General features: G+C 42.4%; 1 long non-coding RNA gene across 1 annotated transcript; it reads left to right on the forward strand.

Moving 5' to 3' along the window:
- Positions 1-7: 7 nt before the first annotated feature.
- On the forward strand, positions 8-20,167 carry LOC112586239. Its single transcript, XR_003110683.3, has 4 exons — positions 8-114; positions 812-923; positions 15,546-15,604; positions 18,824-20,167. It is a non-coding gene; the product is annotated as an uncharacterized LOC112586239 (long non-coding RNA).
- Positions 20,168-20,764: the final 597 nt, after the last annotated feature.

Here is a 20,764-nt window from a genome sequence, read left to right on the forward strand (position 1 = left end):
CACGTCTGGGGAGGCCAGACCACGGCTGGACGCCTGGATGTTTCCACAGACCCAACTCTGGAGCAGTCCAGGGGAGGCTGGAGGCTGAGCCCGGCAGGATCCCGCATCTCTGTGGTGAGCGCACCCTTCCCTGGCCCTCAGACGAAGCCCTGGGCAGCACTTGAGCAAAAGTGAGACAGAGCAGTGGAGCTGAGCCTAAGCTCACACAGTCGCAGGGGGTGCAGTGCCCCTCCTCACCCAGCCTCCTGAAGGCCGCGCACAGGCAGGGACTGGCTCCGACTGCCCAGAACGGAAGCCTCCTCCAGGGGTGCTAGGTCTCTCCTCCTTCTCAGTCTGGCATCACCCCATTTGAGGGGAGGATTTTCTTGCCTGGAGAATCCCAAGGACAGAGGAGCTTGGCAGGCTACAGTCCGTGGGGTCGCAAAGAGTCAGACACGACTGAGCGACCACCACTAACTGTGGCAAGGAAAGAGACTCCTCTTCCTGCCATTCCAGGGCACCCACATTCTCTGATAAAGAGAGAGCAGGAGAGACTCCTGAATGATATAATTTCACCGAAACAAAGGGTGGTTATGACACAGGGCACATTGTCTTAGGTCAGTGTGTGTGTGTTTGCTGTGTTAACTGATGTCACAAACATACATGTTGCCACTTGCTGGGGTCTTCTATCTAGAGCATCTTTCTTCCCTTCCCCTGCCCAACTCCCTGACTTTAGGGGAGGGCAAGAATTTAAAGGCAGGAAACCATGCCCAGCTAAACCTCCCACACAAAAACACAACTCTGCAGTGGGCTCACAAAACACTATCCTCAGATGCAGTGGCAGCAGAGGGCGACAGGATAAGGACCAAGATGCTGGCTTCATCTTCCTTATGGCCCTAAACTACCATCTGAAAGTGCACAGAAAGTATAAATGGATTTCACTGGTGAGTCTGATATTACCAAGGAGGTTATTTATTACCCTATCTGTGTGCAAATATCCCTTGAACACTGGTTTCGTTTTACAATTGTGAATTACGTTCCCCTCACTATTAATTAACTTTTTGATAATTTTTCTAATAACACAGACTGTTAGCATAGAAAATTTTAAATCCTGGTTTGCTTATGCATGACCACTGGACGAACCATTTTAGTTTAATCACAGAGATATGTCCATTTCTACACGACTTATTTCTGTATAATCATTCACCTGATAACTATAATATAGTCATCGCAAAGACATTCTGAATTTAGCTTTCATAATGAAAAGAAAGTGTTGGGATTTTAAAAGCAAAGTATTATTTATTTTGGTTAGCGTATCAAATTTAAAGTGTCTTGTGGTCACAGACTTTAAGATTTTTAAATACATTATGAATAATATTTGGTGTACTACCTTATAAATCTTTTGTGAGCTATAATTTTGCATAGATAATACCTATAAGTAAATGAGATAGGAATATTATCAACTTTTCCCCCCTTTGTGTATTATCTTTTTAGCTCACTTAAATATAGAGTGGCAAGGTAAATCAGACCATGCAGACTTGGAAGAAAAGTCTCATCAGCTTGGCGCTGGTCTTGCCAGCTCTCTGTCCCTCTTTTTCTGGGCCCCCTTTGTTCTGTTTCAATGTTCACAATCTGGAAAAGTTATAGAAGCTTGGTGGTGTGCCGGCACATTTTAGCTCGCCTTTGAAATTTTCAGAGAGAGTTCTGCCTGCAACTGAGTTTGGACCCTGAAAAAAAGCAAAGTGCATACCATTTTCCATCTGGGCACTTATTAGGAAAAATATTTATCTCTGGTATTGAGGTCTCAAGGTTCTAAAAGGGTTAGTGTCTTTCAAAGGGGGCAATGAGGGCCCCCTCCCTTATTAATTCAGCAACCTGCACTCGCATGGGTGTATTCTCCTCGCACAGGGGAGGCTGGTTCTTGGAGGGTGATGAGTATCTACTGTCAGGAGTAATAGGAGGAACATCGGACAGGACTAGGAAGTCCCCCCATGTATGTTTTAACATAAATTTCTTTTCCTTTAAAGATGGTAGCTAGAATATTATGACAGAATGCTGCTCTCCCCTTGGAGTATTCCTAGGAATACCCTGGGATGGTATTCCTACCCCAGCAGAAACAGATGTGAACTAACGTTTGCTGAAAGGATCGTGGAAGCAGAGGAGATAGCATATATTCCCCTCAGAATAACTTTTTAAATCAGTTACTCTATGTAGTGTCAAAAGCCATGTAAATCCATATTGCTTGCTGTAGGAGTGAAATAAATCATTGTTGAATGAATAGATGACAGAAATTGCTTCTAACCCAGGCTTTTGGGGTACTAAATTTTTGCAGGAACATGAATCCCACTGTATCATTGGATGACATCCTGGTGTGTTCATTATTAAATAACCCAATACATGGTTTTAAAGAAAAATGTGCCTAAACTGATTCCCCTTCTTCTTAATTGGTTTAAATGCAGTCAGGAAATGGGTTCCCCAAGTGTAATAGATCTCTTCTTCACATGCCTGTGGGTGGGTTACCTGTTAGAATCTTCCCCCTTTGTCCACATCTCACAAGTTAAGACCCTTGTTCTCGTGGCGCATAGCATGGATGTCCTGTGTCTTTAGCGTTGACCTTGACTTCTACGTCTCCCTTGCCTGGCGTCGCTATGCATCAGGATAGTGCACCCAAACGACTTGCTAAAGAGGTATTAGAGTTTACATTAGGTTAGTGAAAGGCTGCAGCAGTTTTAAAAATTAAGCTGAAGCAAGAAACGAAGGATGAACACCAGGCATATCCAGTGAGGCGTGGTGGGTGGGGAAGGAGGCAGTCTTAGCCATTTTGTAAAACTGTCTGAGATGCAGTCAAGCATCAGCAAAAGAATCTGACTGGGAAAAGTGCTTATTAGAACAGTGATGGCATTGACCTCCCAAGTTTGGGAACTGAACTCTCCTCCACAGGAAGGGCTCCCAAAACAACATAAGCACTGGTGTGGATCTCTTGAGAAATTGTAACAATGCTGCTTTGCCCAGGGAGAAGCTGTTTTGCCGACCCTTGGGTAAATCATTTAACCTCTGTGGTTTGGTGTTTGAATCTATAAGGAATACTCATTCTGTTTGCATTCCAGGAGACATGAGAACGATGACTGAGCTGTTGTTTAAGGGCCTGCAGTGCCTCGGATATAGCTTTCACGTAAAGTTATTTGGCTGACTAGGGGGTGGGATTATGATTTGTTTGGTTAGAAGTCATAAGTATGAGAGACTCAAACTACACACCAGTGTTGTTCTTATTTCCAAGACATTGGTGCAAACAGTACCCTGGAGTAGGATTTTATACTCTTTCTTCACTGAAAATAAACTTATATAGTGACCTCATAGTATCCTTGTGCACTATCTGAGCTGGTCAGAGCTAGGCGGTCTCCGGCTCCTAAAAGCAAGGGCTTGTCTCTGTCTGAATGTGGGAACAGTAACATTTTAATTCTCTGCACAGAGTTTGAGAGTTGTCTCCTTTATTTCCTGTTGACTCAGCTATCTTCTTCCCACATTTTGGGGTTTGTGGTAAATGAAGAATTTGTATTTGGCCACTGGAAACAAGGCCTTTGAATAAGCTGAGAATCATATGGACCCTGTGATCTGCAATTCTCTTTTGCTCATTGATTCACCAATATTAATAAGAATTACATATGCATTTGGTGAAGTGGGTCTTCAGTGATAGGGGAAAGCTTAACTAAATACTGTATATATAAAAACACAGTTTTAAGATTCCTTACTTCCTTGAAATTCTTTCCAAAACAAATCAGCCCTTGTGAAGGACACACAAAGCCTCGTTTTGTTTCTACAACTTTTCTCTCTTGATGGATACTAGAACTCCACCAAGGGAAGAAATAAAGTGGGAAAGATAAAAATAGAAATTGTCTATGCAAATCCAAGTGCACACTGCAAAAGGATTTCATAGACATTTGACCCAATTCATTTAATAACTTTGAAGGATGTTACAAATACTTTTCTAGTTCTCTTTCCCTATTCCTTCGCAGTTATAAAAAAAAAAAAATTCTTTAAAATTATGTAAATATTTACAGTTTTCCTTTTATATGTCCTAAATTGAAACAATTAACTCATTTTAATCATTTTTAAACTGTTTTAACCCACTTTTAGGTGTATAGTTCAGTCATGTGCTAAAATTATCACCATCTAGCTCCAGAATGCCATTTTCTTTCAAACATCAAATTTTAAAGCTAAAATCTAGAAGAATTGTTTTCCCTCCCAGTACAAGACTGGGGATTACTGGATCTCAGTACAAAATTAGGAGGCTTGTTGGGGGCTGGGTCTAGTTTGGGGTGATTACAGTTTGGGTCCTGCTGGTAGAAGCCTGTTTTGAGCAGAAGGAAGAGGCAAGCATGTGGGCAAGACGCAGCCAAGTCTCTCTCTAGCAGATGAACAGGATGAGTTAAGTCTGAGAGACAAGCAGACCATGAGGAGAGGGTAAATGGTGAAACCAGTGGCAAAACTCCCGAGGAAGACAGAGAACAAGGCACAAGGTGCAGCAGGATGTGGAAGTTGTGATGTCTTTGCTATACTTTGATATCCCAAAGATGGGCATTTAAATAGCTTTGTCATGGGCATTGCTGTTCACCTCATGGGCAGTGGCAGAAGCAACACTTTCAAAATGGCTTCATGGCTAACAGACATGGACACTCTAGACCCAAAGGCAGAGATGAGTGCAGTGGGTATCATGTGGCAACAATACCTAATAGCCCGATCTGTGGGTGCAAATAAGGCATCCCTTAGGGATTTCCATGAGTAACTTCTGGATACTTTTTGGAAGGACTAGAAACCTATTATCACAAAGATAAAGCTTTGGGTTAACTAACATTTAGGTTACATTATATTATTCCAAAAATGTTATATTATTATTTCTAAATTTCTTCTGCCAAATGGCAAATACACTAGTTATTGTCTCAAATGTGAAACACTAAAATGAGATGATTATATTTCAACAAATGTATGTAAAGGTTTATTTGCAAGCCAAAGATATGAAACACTATATTGTTTTAAAGTGGCAGAGATGCTGCGAAATTTCAATTCAGTGAGGATCCACAAAAGGTCACTCATTCAACCAAGAAACATAAACATACTCTGAGATTCGATCATAAGTCGGGCTCTGTGGGTAAAGTTATGAAGCAGAATCTGTCCACTCAGAGTCACAAATTTGAGAATGATCTGTATAAGACAGGAGCTGAGTGTAGGGCCTGAGGAGAGGAAGCCTGGCGAAAACCTCGGCGTTGAAGGGCTGTGCAGAGGAGGCATCCTTTACCCTCTGGTGCCAGGTCGCCTCTACCCCCTGCCTTCCCAGCTAGATAACCTCCATGCACATGGAGGGGACGGGAGGATCCAGCCATTACCAGGACATCCCTCTACTTAAACATGGCGTTTTCCCTTGACTGTGGCCGCTCCATGCTACCAGGATCACTCTACCTCTGCTATCAGGAGCAGCCTTCTTTCAGAGTCCCAGTCCGGAAGGATTATGCAAATTCTTTCCGCTCCAGGGCTCCCAAATCTCACCAGCAGATCTGCATTCTTCCTCTGTCCCCCTCCACCCCTACCCTGCTCAGCCTTCCTTCCATACTCGTATCTTTCTCTCCGCTGGCCCTCCACCCCTCGTATCGGGCCCTCTGGGCATCTGTTGTGTTTCCTCAGCTTTGTCTTGTTGCCTTCCGGGGTGACAGGAAACCCTCATACGTGGGAGTGTACCAGTCAATCTCCCTGCTCTGTGCTGATCTCTATCAACTATGTTCTAGTTCTTGATTTTGTTTCCTTGGAACCCACACATCCTCTCGTCTCTCAACAAAGCCTGGCTCTTACAAATGAAAATCTTGGCTTTCAAATCTATTTTCCCTGAAATGAGCTTCAAGAGCCTATTTTGGAGAAGCTCAACACTGATGCCTTTGTTCTTGGCTGGTTACTACTGCCTTCTCCCTGCAGCTAGGAACGCCCTGGGCTTCCATGGGGGCAGCGGGAACTACCAGCAAGGGAAAGTACATCCAATAATATTTTAAAATATGGTCCTGTTAGAGAAGAATGGCAGGCAGCAGCTGAGGTTGGAAACTGTGAATTCAGAGTAGCGCTGCTCTCACAGTTGCACGGTCTTCTCTAGCAAGGCTCAGAAGGCTGAGCTTGAGCGGATCGTCGCACAGAGGCTGCGGTGTGGAGAGGCATGTTGTTTAAAAAGGTACGGGATGAATGAGTTGAGACGGTTGACAAGACAGTGATTGCTGGACAGTGGAAAAAGTAAAGTCAGAAAGGGCCTGGAGGAAATGTCAGGGTCAAGGGGCTAGACATTTTGGTAAAGTTGATTGGAAAGTAACTGAGTGGGAGTAAGTGACATTTTTTGATCTTAGAGATTTAGAAATGAAACAGTTAATGGAAGTTCAACTCAGATGGGGTCATGCCCAAGTGTGCAGAAAAACATCTTGCCAGTCTCCAAGTTAGGCTGTAAATACTAGATGTCACCTTAAACCTAGTGCATTATTCCTTTTGCATTCTCATTAGAGTGCCTCTGTAAACTATAAAGCTTCCCTTGGGTGGCTGGTGCCAGCAGGAAAAGGCCTAGCACAGGCTTCCCAGTCCCTGTCTGGTCTGTGTTCAATCCCCATTTGGGGAACTAAGATCTTGTGAGCCAAGTGGAGCAGCAAAAAAACACCAAAACACAAAACAAAACAAAAGCAGCAACAACAACCTCCTCCCCTCCCCACCAAAAAAACCTCGGGAGGGTCTTACATGCCACATCTTCACTGCTTTCCTTACAGAAGGTAATTCAAAGATATAATTCATAATCAATATATACAAAGCATCTTATAATTTGCAAATTGCTTTATTTATCTATTTTATTAGCCCTATGTCGTTATTATCCCTGTTTTGTGGATGAGGGAAATGGAGGCATCATGAGGTTAAGTCCAAGTTCACAAACTTAGTTCATCCACTTCATCCCCCAGACCTGGCCCGGATATATCTCCTCCAATGTGGCTCTTCGTTCTCTCAGCCGCAGCCCACAGTTCACCTGTCTCTGAGCTTCCTCTTGCCCTATACACACTCTGTACACAGCTCTATTTGCCCAACAGCACTCCAGCGTGATGTGAGAACTCGCCTGTATGTGCAGTGTGTTAGGCCAGCACAGCAGGCCCAGCTCCTCATACAGAGTCCCTGACAAACCCTCATGGGTGGTTCTCCAGTGAAGCCATGGACAACCCTGGGAAGAACAGAGGAGCTAAAAAGCATCTGTGAATCACCAGTGCTTCCCCTGGGCCATCTCTCACAAGCCTCAAGCTGCTGGGTTTCCCCGTTTTCTTGGGTTTTCATGGATTTGTGAAAAGGGAAGCCCTGAGGGCTTGGATGGGTGGTCCAGGTACACTGCGGGTGATGCTCCTGGGAGCCAGGCATGTAGGAAATGGAAGTCTCATAGGCAGATAATCTCTCCCGGACCTTTGGATTTGAGGAAGAAAAAAGCAGGAAGGAGAACAGAATTTTTACAGCCTTGTATATAAAGATTTTCTTGTAAAAGCCAACTTCAAAGGGAGAGAGAATAGTGCTCCTTTCCAAGGAGTCTCATTAATTATCACAGCATCTTTTCAAGGAAAGCACATTGGAAGGAGTATTTCTCAAATGAGGAAACTGAGTGTGAAATGGCTTGATTATTGGCAAACCAGAAAAATACAACCCAGGGCATTTCCAGACTCCTCGTCTAAAGGGCTAGCAACCTCCACCAGGCCATTTAGCCACTCATTAAAGAAACATTTATGGAGACCCTGCTTCGTCCCGGGCACCAGGCCAGGAGCCAGGAAATATGGTCCCTGACCTAGAGGATTTCATACACCACCTGATCACCAGTGAAGTTTGCAAATAATCCGAACAGGCAAATACATTTCTGTGACACAATGTGCTAAGTACCATAACAGAATGATGAACCAAGAGCAAAGAGATCACAGGGAGGAGAGTGATTATTTTTGCCTGGGAAGATTAAATAAGACTTTAACTGAAATCTTTAGTCTATCACGAGATTTAAGAGCTGGCATTAGCAAAGTTCTGGATTAATATTTTGAATGAATTTGTTAAGAGCTCCCTCCACAGAACTCTGTTTTCATAATCTTACAGAATTAGTGATCCACAGCAACCCCCACCAGCATTGACAATGCATTTTGTAGAGGGTTGCCATAATCCCTAATATTTATTCAGTAATCACCATTTAATATTGCCAATGTTGATATCTGAGTTATCTCATTTAATTCTCACAACAAAAAATATTCATTTGTCTGCCCATTTTACAGATGAAGCAGTTTAGAGAGATCAAGCAATTTCCCATGAGTTCACACTGTGTTTTAAGAACAGCCCCTGCTTGAATTAAGGAGGGTCATTAGTTGTTTGGGGCACATGTAACTCAATAGTTACACAAATTAGCATTCATTCTTGTGGCTCAAATTCAACATCCTTCATTTAATTAAATTACAGTAACATTGATCTTTCACACAATTTTTTTCCTTCTTCTCCCTCAGGGACACCTAAATTGCTCCCCCCTCCCCCAACCCTCTGACTGGAAATGTGAGTAAAATAACTATTTTCTTGTCATTCTATGGGTGACATAGTTGAGCTGATGGACCATGGTCCCAGAGGTTCAGAATACCTTTCATCTAAGCATTAATGGTGAGTTATACTTAAAGAGGCAGCATTTTTTAAGCTTCAGCTCAAAATATCCTTGACTGGGTGTGTTAAACCAAAGTACCTAATTAGAGATGACTTAAAGTAATACCTTCCTTTGTCACTTAATATCCTCTAACCACGAAAATCCAGAGGTATTTTACCTATACCACAGAAACCTCACTTCCAAGGACATGATAATCACTCTGCAGACGTTTAGCCTCCTGAACTCTGACAAAGGAAACTGTGGGACTCATCTCCACTATTCCCACAATGGAAAATTCCTGATTACCTCATTCTTCCTGCAGAGCCAAGTAGGTATCCGTTTAAAGGAAAGTAACTTGCCAATGAATTAATTATTCAATACAGCTGTCAATATAGAATCGGTATAAATGGTCCTTAAATGCTGACCCTTTAGCCTCAAATTGCCTGGTCTGAATCTCATTGCCTCTGCTTAGTAAGTGTATAACATTTGGGCAAGTTATTTAGACTTGCTAAATCAAACTTGCCTCAGTAGTAAAATACAGGTGATAACTGGTAGAGACTGCAAGTTGCCCAGAGACTTGATGGGTTAATAAGTATAGTTAAGATTTCAAAGAAGTGTGAATATCTATAAATAAGATAGCAGTGCCAGCGTTCCTTTCTCTCCTTTTTCAACAGTAGAATAATAGTTGAATACATGACTGCTGAACTGGACTATATTTCCTTGTGTTCCTCATGTCCAGGTGTGGCCAGGACTAAATTATCTCTGTGGAATATGAATCAAAATTAGATGTGTCACTTCTAGGTCAGGATGTAGGGATGCTGGAGGAGCACCCTCCTGCTCTCTTTCCTCTTCCTGCTGCTAGAAGTGGTAACAACAGTAACATCAGCAGCAATCATGAGGAACCACCCCACCATCCTAGGTCTCTGGTTGACTCTATGGAACAGAGGCAGGTATTTGCTGGATTCATGAGAAAAATATATTTCTACCCTGTTTGAGTCACTACATTTGGGGGGGGTGGGTATCTATACAGTAACTAAGATTACGGTCCCGTCGCTTCATGGCAAATAGAAGAGGAAAAAGTGGAAGCAGTGACAGATTTTATTTTCTTGGGCTCCAAAATCACTGCAAATGTTGACTGCAGCCATGAAATTAAAAAACATTTGCTCCTTGGAAGGAAAGCAATGACAAACCTAGAGAAAGCAAATTAAAAAGCAGAGATATCACATTGCTGACAAAGCTCTGTAGTCAAAGCTATGGTTTTTGTAGTAGTCATGTATGGATGTGAGAGTTGGATCATAAAGAAGCCTGAGTGCCAAAGTATTGATGCTTTCGAACTGTGGTGCTGGAGAAGACTCTTGATGATGCCTTGGACTGCAAGGAGATCAAACCAGTCATTCTTAAAGGAAATCAACCCTGAATATTCATTACAAGGACTGAAGTTGAAGCTCCAATACTTTGGCCACCTGAAGTGAAGAGTCAACTCATTGGAAAAGACTCCAATGATGGGAAAGATTGAAGGCAATAGGAGAAGGGGGCAGCAGAGGATGGGATGGTTAGATAGCATCACTGACTCAATGGACATGAATTTGAGCAAACTCTGGGAGACAGTGAAGGACAAAGGAGCCTGGTGTGCTGCAGTCGATGGGGTTGCCAAGAGTCAGACACGACTGAGCGACTGGACAACAACAATACAATAGTGAAGTGAAAGTGGAATTCTCCAGGCCAAAATAGTAGAGTGGGTAGATGTTCCTTTCTCCAGGGGATCTTCCCAACCCAGGGATTGAACCCAGGTCTCCCACATGGCAGGCAGATTCCTTACCAGCTGAGCCACCAGGGAAGTCCAAGAATATTGGAGTGGGTAGCCTATCCCTTCTCCAGTGGATCTTCCTGACTCAGGAATAGAACTGGGTTCTCCTGCACTGCAGGTGGATTCTTTACCAAAGAAGCTATCCGGGAAGCCCAACAATAGAATAAACAGTATCTAAATCATAACATAAAATAAGTATTGAAAAAGATAATACATGAGATTTTAGCCCAGTGCTCAGCACATATCATTACTAAGCATCAGTTTTTCAAGTGAGAAGATTGTGTAGCAGTTAAACCCACGAGCTTAGTACCCTGTGTGTATTGAAATTTTGATTGTTTTCCAGATCAGATCAGATCAGTTGCTCAGTCGTGTCTGACTCTTTGCAACCCCATGAATCGCAGCATGCCAGGCCTCCCTGTCCATCACCAACTCCCGGAGTTCACTCAGACTCATGTCCATCGAGTCAGTGATGCCAGCCAGCCATCTCATCCTCTGTCGTCCCCTTCTCCTCTTGCCCCCAATCCCTCGCAGCATCAGAGTCTTTTCCAGTGAGTCAACTCTTCGCATGAGGTGGCCAAAGTACTGGAGTTTCAGCTTTAGCATCAGTCCTTCCAAAGAAATCCCAGGGCTGATCTCCTTCAGAATGGACTGGTTGGATCTCCTTGCAGTCCAAGGGACTCTCAAGAGTCTTCTCCAACACCACAGTTCAAAAGCATCAATTCTTCAGTGCTCAGCCTTCTTCACAGTCCAACTCTCACATCTATACATGACCACAGGAAAAACCATAGCCTTGACTAGACGGACCTTTGTTGACAAAGTAATGTCTCTGCTTTTGAATATGTTATCTAGGTTGGTCATAACTTTCCTTCCAAGGAGTAAGCATCTTTTAATTTCATGGCTGCAGTCACCATCTGCAGTGATTTTGGAGCCCAGAAAAATAAAGTCTGACACTGTTTCCACTGTTTCCCCATCTATTTCCCATGAAGTGATGGGACCGGATGCCATGATCTTCATTTTCTGAATGTTGAGCTTTAAGCCAACTTTTTCACTCTCCACTTTCACCTTCATCAAGAGGCTTTTTAGTTCCTCTTCACTTTCTGCCATAAGGGTGGTGTCATCTGCATATCTGAGGTTATGGGGATTGTTTTCCAAGACCTGTGTAAACAGAGAGATGTTTTGTAATAGGAAGAAAAAGAAGTGAAGTCTCCTTCCTATTCAGGGTCTGAGAAAACCTGAGGTCAAAGCTGGGAGTTCTCAGCATTATGACCATGAGGCAAGCTCCCTGATGTAGAGAAAGCAAGCTAGTGCAGAGTTCTCAGTCCAGCAACTCAGAAGCCTTCATTTGATCCAGAAACCCTCCAGCCAGATTAGAGGAGGCACAAGGTCAAAGAGATAAAAATCTAAAGGCCAAACAGAAGTCTCTAATTAATGCCAACAGTCTGCCCTTTATGGCTTCAGTTTGGTCGCTAGTTGACAGTCAAATTAACTATAGTTCATTTCCTAGTACAGTCAACTTACAATTAGGTATAAGAATGAAGGGAAGTAATGGCACTCACGATTTAAAATAATAAGTAAGCACTACAAAAATAATTTTATTTGGCTTTGGAATTGTGTGCATGTAACATTTACCATTTTATCATCTAGAAGGACTTGCTCTCTCCCAAAAGAACTGGGAAAAATTGGTCCGCATCTCTTTTTAGTTGTTAATTTTCTATTCCTGTGACTCACTTCACACAGAACTAAAATAAAATCATTTGCTTCCTTACCAGTGTAATTATGTAAAATTATTTCTGGACTGTACTTTATTTAAAGACATTCAAGCATCTTTTCAGTCTTAATGCATCGGGTCTCTGGGGAATGTGAAACGTATCCATTATAGCACAGTATAAGCGCTGCCGTGACTAAGGCTAAAAACGTGTCCAGGACGCAACATTGTCTACCCACCCTTCTCTACCCTTTCCCTTCTGTATGCGTGCCCTGTTACAAAGGAGCATCCATCTCACGACGTGAAGTTCTTTAATGAACCATTTTCAGCCTGGCTGTTTTATTTTTAGGAGCTTCGTTTTAGTGGGGGTGCCTCAGGAAGAAGAGTATTTAAGGACCGCAGGCGACTATTTGTTTCCTAACCTCTTGACCCAAGTTGAGTGTCTGGTTTTCTCCAGGCACGTTCTATTATCAACACTGGGCTGTACCAGGACCACAGTCCAAAGGGGTTAATTGACACAGGGAGGAAAAAAATAACCTGCACTCCATAGCTGCTTATAAGAGAGCAGCCATTATCGCCTCCTAAATCGTTTCTAGAAACTCAAAGAAAGTTGGGTGAGTAAACTTATTTAATATATTCCCTTCCATATAAATATCTCCCTAAACCTTCATACTCTGCTAGTGGTAAAAACAATTTGACAATATTTAAAAAAGATGAAAATGTACGCCCTGAAGGAGCTAGCAGTTCCACTTCTAGATACACGCCATAGACAGGCACTCGTATACAAGAACACACAAAGATTAATTCTGGAATTGTTTCAGAAAAGAAAACTGGAAAGAGCCTATATGCCTACCAATAACAGAATGAATGAAAGTCTACACCATAGTAAAAATTTATCCATTTGGATTTATTAAAATGTACAAGTATGAATAAATATAAAAACACAATATTAAATGAAAAAAGTCAGTGATGGACTTTTCAATACACCATTTACATTGGTATAAAACAAGACTAAATGTTGCTTCTGGGCATATATAGCTATTGCTTCAGCTATATAGAATTTAAAAACATATCTGGTAATAATTAAGTGGCACTAGCAGTAAAGAACCTGCCAGCCAATGCAGGAGATGAGGATTTGATCTCTGGGTCAGGAAGATCCCCTGGAGGAGGGCGTGGCAACCCACTCCAGTATTCTTGCCTGGAGAATCCCATGGACAGAGGAACCTGATGGGTTACAATCCATAGGGTCACAAAGAGTCAGACACAACTGAAGCGACTTAGCACACATGCAATGGTAATAATTAAAGCTCAAATTCAGGACAGTGGTTATCTCAGAACAGAGATGAGAAAGTAGGAGGAAGAATGGGCTCAAGGAGGGTAGCAAGTAACTCAACCAAATGTCTAACATTTCATTTAAAAGATCTGAGTAAGTATGGCAAAATATTAAAATTTGTCAAAATTCTGTGGTATATCCATGAGTGTTCATTATACTGTTTTCTAGATTTTGCTTATGCCTGAAATATAGGACTTTCCCAAGTGGTCTCTTGATAGTTGAATATAACTGGATGTCACTGTATCACTGATGTTTACAACAAAAAATTTTATCACTGCTTTTCCAAACAGCAATAGCTAAGAATGAGCCAGCATGTGGTGGAAGGAAGGTCCCAAACCATTCTCAACTGCCACGAACTACAAGCAATAGCTAATAACATTACGTGTGTATATGCGCAGTCACTCAGTCGTGTCTGACTCTTTGTGACCTCATGGACTGTAGCCCACCAGGCTCCTCTGTCCATGGGATTTTCCAGGCAAGAATAGTGGAGTGGCTTATGACAGCTGGATCTTCCCCATCCAGGGACTGAACCTGGGCCTCCTGCATTGGCAAGTGGATTCTTCACCACTGTGCCACCTGGGACGCCAAACAGTACTATAGATCAAGCATTTATACCCAGGCTAGATTGAATGTTTAACATGCACTATCCCTTGTATTCCTTGCAATAATTCCAGAGAAAAGACACTATCACCATCTCCTTACTGTAGATGAGGAAACTGAATTGTAGAGAGTAATCTGGTCAAGATCCAACGTTGAGCAGAGAAGCCAAGAGTCAAACCAAGCCCTGCTGGACCCTCTCCACCACTCTATACTGCCTCCTCATGATTGGTGTCCACTGTCTTTACAAAGAGTTATTTTCCAGAATTGGGGGGGTTCAGAAGTTCATTGGGGTTCCCAATGTAGAAGGTGTGGGAATCACTGTGGCCCTCTGCACTGTGTGAGGCTCTGCACAGAACGATCCCCTGCTACACACCTGCCAAGCCCAGCTGCCACTGCTCGCGCTGGACCACACCTCGGTGAACTTGAAAGCTGTCCTGTTAATAAGACCTTGACTCAGGAGGCAGGCCGGCATAGGCCTCTCCTCATGACCACTCTGGAGGCAGAAATGTTCATTCACAGTTTAGATCTATTCAGCATCTAGCCTGAAACAGAGACGTTGTAAATCCCATCAAAATCTCCTCCATTATGTGACACACTTTGTTAGAACAGAATAAGGGGTTCGGCTCTGTTGGACCAGATCAAGTTAGTCTATGTCGAGTATCACATTTTAGATTCAAATCCCTGTTAAACCCTCTGCTTAGGCTCGTGGTTAACAATATTTTTATATCTGTCTGCAGAGATGACAGGCAGCCCCACTCTCGAGTGGGCCCAGCGGCCTCCGCGCGGCTGATTTTAGAGGCAGGCTCCATAGATGAAAGGCAGAAATCCCACCACCCCAGTGTCTCCTGATTAGCCTGGAGAAAAGCTGAATGACAAACATGTTTCCAATCTGCCTGGCCCATGCAGGGAAATGGGGCAATCTGGCCTGAAAAGGGATTTAGACTTTTGTTGTGTGCAAGGGAGGAGGGATAGAGAAAAAAGCTGATTTAAATCCATCCACAATGCTTTCCCACTTGGTGATCTCTCAGATAAGAAACAGGCTGGCTGTGGTTCAGACCCGTATCACGCCCAAGCATCTTCCCCCTGTCCGCCTCGCTCACCGTTAGGTAGCCGTGGACCTCTCAGATAGAGTCGTGTACGGCAGAGATTATTGCAACTGGTCGTTTCAGGCCACTTGCTCTTTTGGCCAGAATCTTATGATGTGTTTGTTGATTAATAAAATTGGCCTACAGTAAAATTCTCTATAGGACTTCTGGATTAAAACAAGCATCAGTAACAGTGTATGCATTACCCAGTTAGCTGTTCACTTACACTCATCATATTACACTATGTTAATTGCAAAGCCATATAAAATGTGACGTCCAATGTTCGCAAGGCTCATGTGGCAAAGGCTAAGGGTTAAATAAGTGATTGATTTATTGGAGACACTGCATTAGACAGAATATTTTCATTTCTCTCTTCCCAATAGAGAGAAGAACCCCCAGATACTGAAAATATACACAGTTGATGCAGAGCTTCTTTAACTATGTAAGTCAACACATCATTGCCACCTTTCATTACATAATGTTTATTACACACTGTATGTTCAGGTGGGCAGGGTTTGGGTGCTAAATATTTTTGAAAAATCCACAAGCAGGTAAGATAGAAATACATCCTCTAAAAGCAGAAGGTCTGGTTTCAGACATACCGTTTTTTTCCCTTTTCAACGCACTGTTAGTATTATGCTGATAGGATGAAGGGTCAGGCTTGGGGAATCTTCCTCCTCAAGAGTCCCTTTCCTGGGTGTGGACAGGAGGGGAGCACCTATAAGATAGCTGCTGTTGTACCTTGTGGCCGCCAGGCTGAGTCCAGGGCATCTCATTTTGTGGGCATCAGTACAGTGCCTCTTCAAACACAATTATCACAGAGTCTTCAGTGACCTCTTATTGCTGCCGTATTTGGGAAACCGCATTCAGATGCAGATTGACCTAAATCCTATCAACCCGTTCAACCATGTGTGCAAGTGTGCATGCGTGCACGCACACGTTTGTGAACAAGCATCACACACGTATCTGTACTTATATAAATTCTCCCTAGGACATTTAAACCCCCCACCCCCACTCCCCAAATTTTCAAATGAGGAGAAATGCTTATTTTCCCAGGCAACTTTGTCAATTGCTCTTGTGCTCTTCTTATAAATATTTCATAGCAAATATTTAACATGATTCTTCCCCCAATCGGATCAGCTTTGAAATGCTCCTCAAAGTGAATTCTCCCCTAACAATAGCTTGATGCAAAAGCTTTTTTTTTTTCTCTCTCTCTTAAGCACGGGTCTGCTGCCATAGCAGCAGGAATAGTTCTTCTTTAATGGAAAGAAAAGATACTTTAAATCAGTAGTCGGTGAAGGAGGGGGCGGCGGCTGGCATAGCACATGCGTACCTTGCGCTTCCAATATGGAGGCCCAGCCTACCTTGACCTCCCTTCCCCTGACAGCAGGCCTGCGATTACTGCCCAGCCTACATTAGAACTGTAATGGAAAGTGACAGGTTTATGTAAATGATCCACATACGGATTTTGCTCTTGTAAAACAGAGCAGTTACTTTGGGCTTTCTAATTATTTCATGCCTTGTGGTTCTCTGATGCGGCTGAGATGACTATACTTGAAAAGTACCCTGTGATTGACAGACTTCTGTCCCCCTGGAGCTCATTAGGGCTCCGGCTTTGGAAGATGGGAAATAACCCTACCAGGCGCCAAAAGAGAGAAAAAGAGTGCACCCCAGCACCAGTGATTCAGTAGATCCATTTGTTCAGATTTATGTTTTGTTGGGGAAACAGTGTTATCAGAAAGTGTACTCTTGCCTTCCTGATCCAAACAGACTCTCTGCTTTGGTGCTTTTGATTTTTAAAACCAGCATTTAGAGTCACACAGGCTGTATGATGTAGAACTTGAAGGGTATGAAATGCCAATAGGATTTTTCACAAGAAAGTGGGAAGGACAGGCAGGTGAGAGGAGCAGGAGGCCACAAGGAACAGTTACAGACTTGAACCAGCTCTAACCGCTGTGGCCACTCTGCAGTCAGCAGGACCGCTGCCTAAGTCAACTCAGCAGAGAAATCAGTGAAAGGGCCAGATAAAGTGGAAAAAATGATCTGGAAAGTCGGACCTTCCCTTCAGTTTACATACACTCTGGTGAGAAGAAGAAGGTGCTAGGATGCAGGAAAGACTGTGAAAAGAAAAAAAAAAAAAAATCCATAAAGCTGGAAAGACTTTAAGCTTCATTTACCTTAATCTTCCCATTTTATGGATCAGAAAATTAAGAGGCAGAGCAGTCACACAGCCAGCTAGCAGGGCGGCCAGAACTCATCCGTAGTTTTCTATCCGATACCTGTCTCCTCTCTGGCAGAGCCAGGAAGGGATAGGATGAGGGGGGACCGGGTGACATAAAGTCTGTTGGTGGATGAGATTCCAAGATAAGGAAGCCAAGATCTGTTGGTTCATATATAAGATTTTTATCCAGTATAATGAGATGTGTAAAAATTGGACCATTCTTTATGTTTCTATAACTGATCTTGTTTTCAAGCCACATACCACTGGGTAGTAAGGAAAACAAACACTTAAATCTCCTAATTAAAGTAAGTGCAATGTCTCTCAGTTTTAAAAAGGAATTCATTCTAGTTTATTTTCTTTTGGATAAATATTTAGTCAAGTTCAATGTCCAAACTTCCTACCGGGACCATTTGTCTTCTTTTCAAAATTCCCCAACCCCCAGTGTACTTCCCTAAGAAAGCACCTGGGTATGTTGTGTGTCTTCGAATGACTAGAGGAGCTGCCTGGTGTCAGCTCAGGTGTGTCTGCTGTTCTCTGGTCTCCGATGCCTCTTTAGCTATGTCCACTGTTGAGTAAATGCCATGCAGATAAGCTACCAGCCTCCTTTCCCCTCATCACCATGAACACAAGTCAGTTTCCCTTGGATCCAAGAAGCCATCTTGGAACCTAAAAGGGAGAGGGAGAATATTTCTTCACAGTGAGGTTATTATATTAAACAGTAAAATATAAAGATACTCTTTGATATTTGGCAAATTTTAGCACACCACATGGCTTCATATCACTTCCCCTGCCTCCATCATTGACAGTGAAGGGTTCATGAGGAAGCCTGAGTCATCTATGCAGAATAAAGCAGTTACCATTAATTACCATTAGCTTCCCTGGTGGCTCAGATGGTAAAGCGTCTGCCTGCAATGTGGGAGACCTGGGTTCGATCCCTGGGTTGGGAAGATCTCCTGGAGAAGGAAACGGCAACCCACTCCAGTACTCTTGCCTGGAGAATCCTACGGACGGAGGAGCCTGGTAGGCAAAGGGTCAGACATGACTGAGCGACTTCACTCCTGGTAGGCAAAGGGTCAGACATGACTGAGCGACTTCACTTTCACTTTTAATTACACATCTGACCCAAATAGTATAAATTTAGACCCCTGCTGTATACAAGCATATTTTGTTTTATTGTACTTCGATTTATTGCCCTTTGCAAAGATCTCAGGGTTTTTCTTTTTTTAATGAATTGCAGGTTTGTGGCAACCTTGTGTTGTCAGATGATAGTTTGCACTTTTAACAGTAAAACATTTTTTAATTAAGGCATGTACATTTTTTTAGACAATGCCATTGTACACTTAATAGACAACAGTATAGTGAAAATGTAACTTTTTTAGGCACCTGGAAACCAAAAAAATTGATGTGACTCACTTTATTGCAATATTTGCTTTATTTCAGTGGTCTGGAACCCAACCTACAGTATCTTTGAGCTGTGCCTGTATAAGCAACACAGAGCCAGGAAAGAAGGTGCAAACCATGAACTGGAAGTGAGGCAGTAAGTCAGGGGCCAGAGGAGCAAGTAGACCAGTCAATGCAGATAAACGGGTGCATGGAAAGGAAAAGGCCAGCCTCCCGCGGAGGCATGCTGCAAGACTTCCAAGGGGAAGAGCAGAGAAAGGAGGAAACCTGCCCAACTCATTTTAGGAACTAATGAAACCTTGAGTCTGAAACCAGTATGGATAGCACAGGAAAAATGTACAGATCTATTTAACCTATGAACATATAGGGGAAAATCCTATATAAATTACTTTCTAAGTGAATCTAATTTTGTGTTAAAAAACACAACCCTACTGCAGTTTATCCCAGGAATGCAAGAATGGTTTACTATCAAAAAACCTATCTTAAAAGAGAAAACAGAAGAAAAGGGAAGAAAAGAAAACCTATGAATGCAAAAGGTATTTCATGAAGTTTAGTATTTAGTTATGCTCAAATAATAATAGTTTCAGTAGTCAGGAAGAGAAAGGAACTCTTTTAATCTGATAGACTTTATACCAAAAAATTAAGGTCAACATGGTAGTGGATGAAGAAACCTCACAAGCTATCAGTTCCTTTAAGGTCTTGAACAAAATAAAGTTATTATGATCTCTGATTCTATTTAACCTGTTATTGGATGGCCTCAACAATAAAAATTTCTAAATAGAAGACAAAAAGAGAAAAGATTGTAAGATGTGGTGATTTAAATATGTCCATAAATTCTAACAGTATTTTCTAAAAGTGGAACCTAATTTCTCTCCCCTTGATCTTGGGCTGGACTTAGTGAATTGCTTCTAACAAATAGAATAAAATGAAGTAATGCTGTGTGATTTTCAATACCAGACCAGATTCCTCGATCACTGACCTCAGATATTGTATGATACTAAATATCTGTTGTCTTTAACTGCTACGTTGGGACAATTTGTTTGCTGCAATTGATGACCGATACAAACAAGCATTGGAATACAATATATTAAATCATCCTTCTTTGCTGACAACAGAATCATCTATGTAGAAAATCCAACAAAGTATTAAAATTAGTGAGAGGTTAGCAAACTTGCCTTAACACAAAATCACATGGATTAACACAAAAATCCATAGCGTTCTCTTCCAGCAACACCCAAATAAAGTATCATTCACAATAGTGGCAAAACTGTAGTGCGTCTGGGAGTCAACTTTACAGTGAATGTACAAGACATTGTTATGGAAAAATATTAACATTCTATTAAAAGACATAAGAAGATTGAATAAATGGAAATATATACTACATTTGTGGCTGCTGACTTAACAGTAAAAATATTTCATATCTTCCTCAATTAATGTGTAATTTCAATGCAAAGACAATAAAAATTCCAGGCAGATTACCCACCTGCCTGGATGGCTCACCATGACCCATCACTATCCTCTGAACACGCTCTGCCCTGTCACTAGAATTCCTCAGGCTGCCTTCGGCTGGCTCTATATCCAGGGCCTATCTGGCCGCAGTGGCCACGTTGCTCCCCTCAGCCCATCTCAGAGCCGTGTGCTCTGGATCTGCCTGTTGTTCACTGAGCTCCAAGTTTCTGCTGTGCTATGATAAGAGAGGGCAAGAGAAGCAGGAGGAGAAGAGTGAGGAGGAGTGAGGAGGAGGAAGGAGTCCATGGGAGCAATAACATTTGGATCCTGTGAAGCCAGGACCCCTCTGAACACAGCTGCATTAAGAAACTTATGAAACTTTCACTATGAGACCAGAAGATGGGAGCCTGATTATCAATTCGTCTGAATAAGCCCATGGGGCATATGTATTTGCAATTAATGAAAACTACTAGAAGGGAGAACTGTTACACAAAGTTTACAAAATATATCAGAAGAAAAATGCCCAAACTG

The sequence above is a fragment of the Bubalus bubalis genome, chromosome 7, assembly GCF_019923935.1.
Source record: "Bubalus bubalis isolate 160015118507 breed Murrah chromosome 7, NDDB_SH_1, whole genome shotgun sequence".
Classification (NCBI taxonomy): domain Eukaryota; kingdom Metazoa; phylum Chordata; class Mammalia; order Artiodactyla; family Bovidae; genus Bubalus; species Bubalus bubalis.